This window comes from Primulina huaijiensis, chromosome 3 (assembly GCF_012295235.1).
Source record: "Primulina huaijiensis isolate GDHJ02 chromosome 3, ASM1229523v2, whole genome shotgun sequence".
Taxonomy (NCBI): Eukaryota; Viridiplantae; Streptophyta; class Magnoliopsida; order Lamiales; family Gesneriaceae; genus Primulina; species Primulina huaijiensis.
Window position 1 is genome coordinate 7,783,074 of NC_133308.1, and position 7,484 is coordinate 7,790,557.

The 7,484-nt window shown below is 33.9% G+C and overlaps 1 pseudogene; it reads left to right on the forward strand.

The window, feature by feature from the left end:
* The first annotated feature begins 600 nt into the window (after positions 1–600).
* On the forward strand, positions 601–4,257 carry LOC140973453 (E3 ubiquitin-protein ligase PRT1-like; annotated as a pseudogene).
* The last annotated feature ends 3,227 nt before the right edge of the window (positions 4,258–7,484 follow it).

Genomic DNA, 7,484 nt, shown 5'->3' on the forward strand with positions numbered 1-7,484 from the left:
TCCACCGAATCAGCTGGAAATTCTTCATGTGACGGCCATGCATGTTGATACGGATTTTTAGAAACTTGCATATGTGTTGTGATTTTTTTAGAATATCACGTTGCTTTTTAAAAATCAATGTCAACATTTGCGGCCGTCACATAAATAATTTTCGGCCGACAAGCTTGATTCTAGTTAAAGGGTGAGTCTATGATACATGGAGAGATTTATTCTCGATTTTTGTTTTGTATAAGATGATCGGTTGGCTAATTATCTCACTTGAAAAAAAAAATATAGTCGACCATATTATAAAAAATCACTTGGAGTAGAACCTCTGATGTATTATAGACTCGTACCTAATCAAGAAAAAACCAACAACTTAAGAAATACAAGTTACATAATTAAAAATATAAATTTATAGTTAATATGATAAAAATGAAAAAAAATACAAATTATAGTATGAAAATATAATTTTACCTGTAATATATTAAAAATTTTGGTTGTTATTTTGTAGAAACATTTAGATATTATATGTTTAAAAAAATCGCGATTTTTAACGAAGGCCGGCTCGAATGAAACAAGGTTAGCTGAACCGGGATAATTAGATATTTCATCATTTTATTTGACAATCTTCCATCAATTCTCTGTCTTCTGGATTCAACCTCTCTATCACGCATGGCTGATATGGAATTCTCGGACAAATATAAAGCAACGGAGAATGAATCCGATGACGATGGATCGGAGCTGATACACGAAGCGTTTATCTGCTGCGTTTGCCGGTAATTTTCGATGCCATATCTATGTTTTTTTCCCGCATTCATTTGCCAATTTGTCTGCACGAAAAACCAGTTTGTTTTTCTAGTCATACGGCGGTGTCTTGTCAATTCGAGGTTAATTTCTCCGATGCAATCATCATGGGTTTGCCATTTATCTGAATTTGAGAGGAAAATGGTCCAATAATTGATGAACAATCTTGCGTGTTCTTTGAAGACGGTTCGTTGTGTTTTCTATGCTTTTAGTGATGCACGAATGTACTTTTTCATGGTGCGGAATCAGGAGAGAACTACTTTGGTGGCTGGTGCTTTTATCTCGCTTTTGTTTGGCGATTTGCGCTTTTTGATTTTTGCTATCAGTTGATTTCCAGAATTTTCGTTTGTTGGGATCTTCTGTAATTCTATTTGCTTTGTTGTGGACTTATTTCCACTTTGTTCTTTCTAGTTGTTATTGATGTGAACGGATAGAAACCAGCTTGGTTTGCATATTAAGCCGTTATGTAGTCTTTGAAGTTTCCAAGAATTTCCGTGGACATGTTCAAATTGCTTTTACTGTGCATGTTCATTCCTTCCACCTGTATGCACCCCTGTTTTCTTCAGAAATTTCTCAAATGAGTTCTGTTGGCAATTAAACTTTTTTTCTTCAATGTTCTTCTACAGAGATGTTCTATACAAGCCTGTTGTATTAGGTAAAGTTTTATTCCGTTATACCTATGCAGAACCCCCTGGTATATTAGATTGTAACTAATTTTTTCCTCTCATATGTCACAGCTTGTGGTCATATCTCCTGTTTCTGGTGTATTCACAAGTCCATGAATGGTGTGCACAAGTCCCGTTGTCCAATATGTAGGAACCGGTATTATCATTTTCCTTCAATTTGTCAGACACTTCATTTGATGCTCTTGAAAATGTATCCTGTTGCATGTGAGAGAAGAGGAAACCAAATTTTAGGTCAGCTTTACTGTATTATAGTTCTTTTAGTACTTGGTTGATAATAGTGGATGCAAGTTCAGTAAGTCGTTTAAGCAATTTGATGATTTTTCACACTGCAGAAGATGAGAAGTTAATGGGCTACTTCTCGCCCCAAGTTATTGTTCCCGCAGACAAAGTACAACCAGAAGATCCTGTGATCCAGTCCCCCCCCCTGATTCTTTGCAACCATGCATATCTAGAGCTTATTCATCACTCAATCCGTATTCTACAGGAAAAGAGGAGATTCCGGGGAGATTGGAGCAGGTTGGACCTGATCCAGTTCTCCCGGAGACTGACATGCCAAACTTACAAGCTCACAAAGAAGATACTTTGACAACTAATGTTATCAGTGTCAAAGATAAAAATATGAATCCCGGAAATAGTAATCTTAGAACTTGGCAGCTGGTTTCAGCTGATGAAGTATTGTGTGGTTCCTGTAAGCACGTGCTCTTCCGGCCTGCAGTTCTTAATTGTGGTCACGGTATTATTTGATGACACCATTGCTTCCTGATCTTTTTATGGGAAAAGTAAAAAACTTCATGTTCAACCTTAGAATTAATACCATTCCTCTAAAGTCTAAACCACATCACCTGCAATATTTTCAGTATTTTGTAAATGCTGCATTTTCCCGCGAACAAATGAGATGCTCGTGTGTGAAGTTTGTCAACATCAGCATCCGGGTGACATTCCAAAAGTATGCTTGGAGTTTGATCATTTTCTGGAGGAACAATTCCCTAAAGAATATGGGTTGCGTAAAGGTCTACAGATGAAACAAGAGCAATTTCCTTGCGAGACTCTAAGTGCTTGTATGATTTCATTGCTTATTTTTAGTAATTTTGATTGTGTTCCTAGGTATCTTATGGTAGAAATGTTTTGTTCAATTTGCACTTTCCTTTTGCATGTGTTCTTCTAACATACTGTACGCATAAAAAAGAAAATTTTAATCAGTAGAATGAAAGTGGATAAAATAATCATTAGTAACAGAATTTTCCTATTTCTATGGAAGATTACAGTTTATATTTTTGCTTCACACGTTTGAAGCATCGGTTCTTAAATCTGTCTCTTGGCAGCAAGTTGGACAAAAATTTCTGAAGTCTTCTTTTCTTACTGCCATTGAAAAATATTTCATTTTTGTGGACATACTGTACGATCCTGATGCTACCGCTGTGCATCTGAGTACCAATATTTCTGATACAAACATATGGTTTTAAGGCTCATCGGATGCTGATAGCAAGAAAGTCCATTTTCCACTTTCATCAGGAGAGAATCCTTTGCCGTTGTGGGATGCTAGCTCAAAGGTCCATATTGGGGTTGGTTGTGACTCTTGCGGGGTATGTTGATTTGCTAACTCGATTGAGTTATTAAAATATTTGCAGTTCGAGTAGTTTGCACTTTGTTAATCTTTTCTGCAGTCAGTTAGCTATCCTTTTTTTTTTTTTTTTTTTTTTTTTTTTTTTTTATTTTTTTTTTTTTTTTTTTTTTTTTGTGGTAACCAGCTAAAAATTGTACTAGCAGTAAGGTAGGCTCTAACAAAACCATCGATCAACACCGATTAAGGCTGACCTCAATCTAAAAATATATATACAGCTTGAAACTTAGGTACATAGAGGAGGATAGGGTCTAACCTCTAATACGGTAAAAATCTTATCGAACCAAGAAAAGCCATTAAAGAGAGATACAATCTAAAAACAAAGGAACCAAGGTGATTGGGAACTTTCACCTGGAACTCTTCTACATTTTTGACAATAAAACTTTGCAAGGTTTCTAATTCATTTAGTCTTCTTTTCTTTCTCAAAATAAGCTCCATTAGCACACTTTCTATTGTCAAATGTTATTCACAGATTTGTATTGTATCATGCTCCAAAACTGTACCTGCATGCAGATGTATCCAATAATTGGTGATAGATACAAATGCAAGGACTGTGTAGAGGAAATAGGCTACGACCTTTGTAAAGCTTGTTACTCCACTAGTTCCAAGCATCATGGCCGGTTTAATCAGCAACACACCTCAGATCACAAGTTTGAAATCGTGAAATCTAGTGCTATGCATACGATGTTGTTGAGGCTGCTGAGAGGACAATTGCAGGCCATTTCAGCCTTCTCCGATGCCCTGCGTGATGATGTGGGAGATTTAGGAAACACCACGCATATTTCAGTTCACACCAACGAAGATGCTGAGAACGACGCTCTTGTCACCTTTTCTGACACAGAGGAAAATCAGAACGTTAGCCGGCACCATTCCACTGCGAATTTCTGATTTCGATGTCATTTGAAGTCTACGCTGGTGCGATTAAGCCTTCACAAAGTGGATAGCCATCAAAATCTACTTGCGAAATAGGTGCCCGCTTCTTTGTTCAAACTTCAAAAGGACCGAAGTCTGACCTCTGAATACGGGCTCAACAAGTGGTATTGATTTATACTTGCACTCCGTGTAAATTATGCAATGTAAAATGGTTGTCCAAACTCAATTTTATTTATAATTAAATTACTGCTTTTTGTATAGAAATTATAAGAGTTATCGTTTTGAAGTTCTGTAAGATTAAGATTGTGACTAAGGTTTCATCAATACAGCTTGTTCTTTTCTGGTTAGAAGAAAACGAGTTCTTGGAGCTGTTTTAAGCCAGCGATGTTCGGCTCTATATTATCATTTTTTCATGTCATGTTATCATTTTCTGATATCATATTTTTTGACATTTCGATAGAAAAGGATCAGCAGTGAGAAAAAGTAGAAGTTAGTCGACTACACCTGTGAATTGATCGATAATAAATCCAAAAATAAAAAATATTTAAGTTTCATAACCAAAAACGTTGTTCACCCATTTTTATGATAAAAATAATTTTGTGTATATTCCTATAACATACATTAAACTAGAGAATATTTTTTGCACTGTATTAAAATGCATCGTCTCTTTTAAAAAAGAGTTGTTGATTCGTTTGTTCTTATAAAGTTAGATTTTATTAAAATCAGATTTTAATACATTTACTAAAATTAGTTGTGAAAAAATAACAAGTTAAAAGCTCATGTACGAAATTTAAAGCTAATTTTCCACTGTGAAAATATAATAAGCTAAAAAATCATATATATTTTAAATTTGTTGTTAAACCTCAACGCGAACAAATATTTTGTTATGAGTGGTTTTTAACCTTTTACTTGTGAGATTATATAGAAAACTAAATTGATAATGGTATTTTAAATGTTATAAATATGTGTGTGTGTGTTTTCTTTCAATGACAGAAAATAGAGTATGTCTTTTATGACACGATCTCAAGAATTTATATCCATGTGACAATCTCGAGGATGAGTTAACTCGATCTATATTTGCATTGAAAAGTAATATTTTTAACATAAAAACAATAATTTTTCATAAATTGGATCGGTCAGAGACCCGTCTCACTAAATTGATTTGTGAGACATTTTCACATTAGTTTTTGCGTAAAAAATATATGTATAGGCAAATATTTGAAAATTTTAGTATGCTATTCAAATATCTATTCCTACTACATACAAAAAACAATTTTGACTTGGGTCTCTTTAATTTTTTGTAAGGTTTATTTGTAACATAAAAGAGGGTCGACGAGATTCATATTTGAAAAATAATATTTTGACATAAAAAATAATATTGTTTTATGAGTCAGATTGGATATAAAATTCGTCTCATAAAATTGATTTATGAAATGATCATATCAATTTTTGTGTTAAAAGAGTTTCTAGCTGATTGACTAACTCATTGAATTTTATAACAGAAAATTAGGAATAAATTGAACATGAAATAGATGTTTTTAACATGTTAACCTTTTTTCGCACAAATTTTAAAATATACGAGATGTTTCGGTCTATTAGTTTTTGCATAAGATATTTATTAAATTTAAGCCCATTTTGATTTATTACACAAATACAAAAGCGTCATGTCAGATTTTTTGGATTATATATACATATATAATATATTGGTAGTTTGTGTTTGTTAATGAGCTTCCAATTTGTGTGAATTGAAATTAGGAATGGTGGGTTTGTCACATATAAGAAAATAAAAGTAGAATAAATGAACTTATATTGAGTTATAATTTATGAAAATAAAAGAATGATTGGTCAAAAGACTTTTTCGTGCGTAGGTGCAAATCAAATGCCCGATTTGCATTGGAAAAGACTTGATTTGTGTGCAAACGTACAAGCGCGACCTTTGTGCGTCCAATGTCAGATCAATCAAGGCAAAATTCGTCTAGCTAGGTTATGCCACCTTTTACTTTTTTAAAAAAAATTCCGGAAGAGTCCTTCCACATGCCTGACTGTTGGTGCTCTATCTGGATGGCTGTTGGTGCTTCATATGGCTGGCTGTTGATGACAACCTTTGACATTTCGTATGGATGCAATCAGCCTATATAAATAGAGGATGTGCCAAGCTCGAAAATATACCAACAAAAACGTCCGCTCTGTCCTCCATTCCTACTTTCTTTCGCTTGCTTACATCCTGCATGCGCAAGCTGCTTGTGGTTCTGCGTGATCTGCTAGTAAAGTTCAGGTACTAATTTTGTTCATCAATGTGGTGATTTTTACTACATCGCTACAGATCTGTCCGTTGTATACTGGAAACAGTCGTCCGACTTAATACTCGAAGCACATACCAGAGGGGATAAATTTGTTTTAAGAAAATTTTACTTTTTACAGACCTCAGTTTGGTTTTATTGTTTCTTGTTGTTCTTATGTAGATGACTTTTTATACTTTTGATATTATACTTATTTGGATTGGTGCTTTGTTTTTACATACACGAGATTCATATCATTCACTGTTCTTTACATGTGGTCTTCATATTTTCGATTTAACCATTTTGGATAACAACATAAATTATCAAAAATAAAATAATGCTTGCTCGTTCGGTCAACGTTGTAGATTTGTTGCACTACAAAAATAGTGCCGTTTTGCCCAATTTTTAGGACAAAAAATAATGGGTAAATTTGCAATCAGTACCTAAAATGATTAAGTTTGTGTTTTAGTACCTGGAGAGAGAATATTTTTGAAAAAATACCAAGAGTACCCTTATTCCCTAATTTTATTTTAATTGATCCCCGCGCTTTCGAAATGGTATCAGAGCCTAAGGTTAATTTATTTCAAACACAAAATTTATTGTTACAAAGAAACAAAATGTTTGAGGAGGAGAATTCCGAAAATTATGAATCCGAACTTTTGTTCGAGAAAAATAATTTACAAGAATTATTCCAATATTTTGGAATATAAACAAGGGAATCTAACTACTGTTAGATATCAGAAACAGAAAGGGAAGCATCAGAACCCTCAGGTAAACTTATGATTCAATCTAATAAGTTTATGGAAATTATACCGAATTCTTCTAAGCTCTCTTTAGATCTTAGAGAAATTCAGAAAACAGTACAAAACTATGGCAATATGCTATATTTTGTACCACAACGAGTTGAAAAAATCCTTGAAAACCAGGAAGAAATTCTTGGAATATTAAAGGATATTCACACAAGAATTCAGAAACTAGAACAACAACCGGGTTCTAGTAAAAGAGCTTCAGGAGGATGGTTACCACCATCATTTGGTACTGAACCTTTGTTACATCAACAAGGAAAGGCCAGAGTGGTGTCAAAACCTTTGACTGAAGAAGAAAAGATGATCAATCTAATTAAGTCTGTCTCAGAAAAGAAATTAATCTGATGACAACTTTAGAAAGAATTGGTCTGGAGGATCTACAAGAACTTGCGGAATCTTTCGCAAATCTCAAAGTTGTAGATCTAAAGATGAA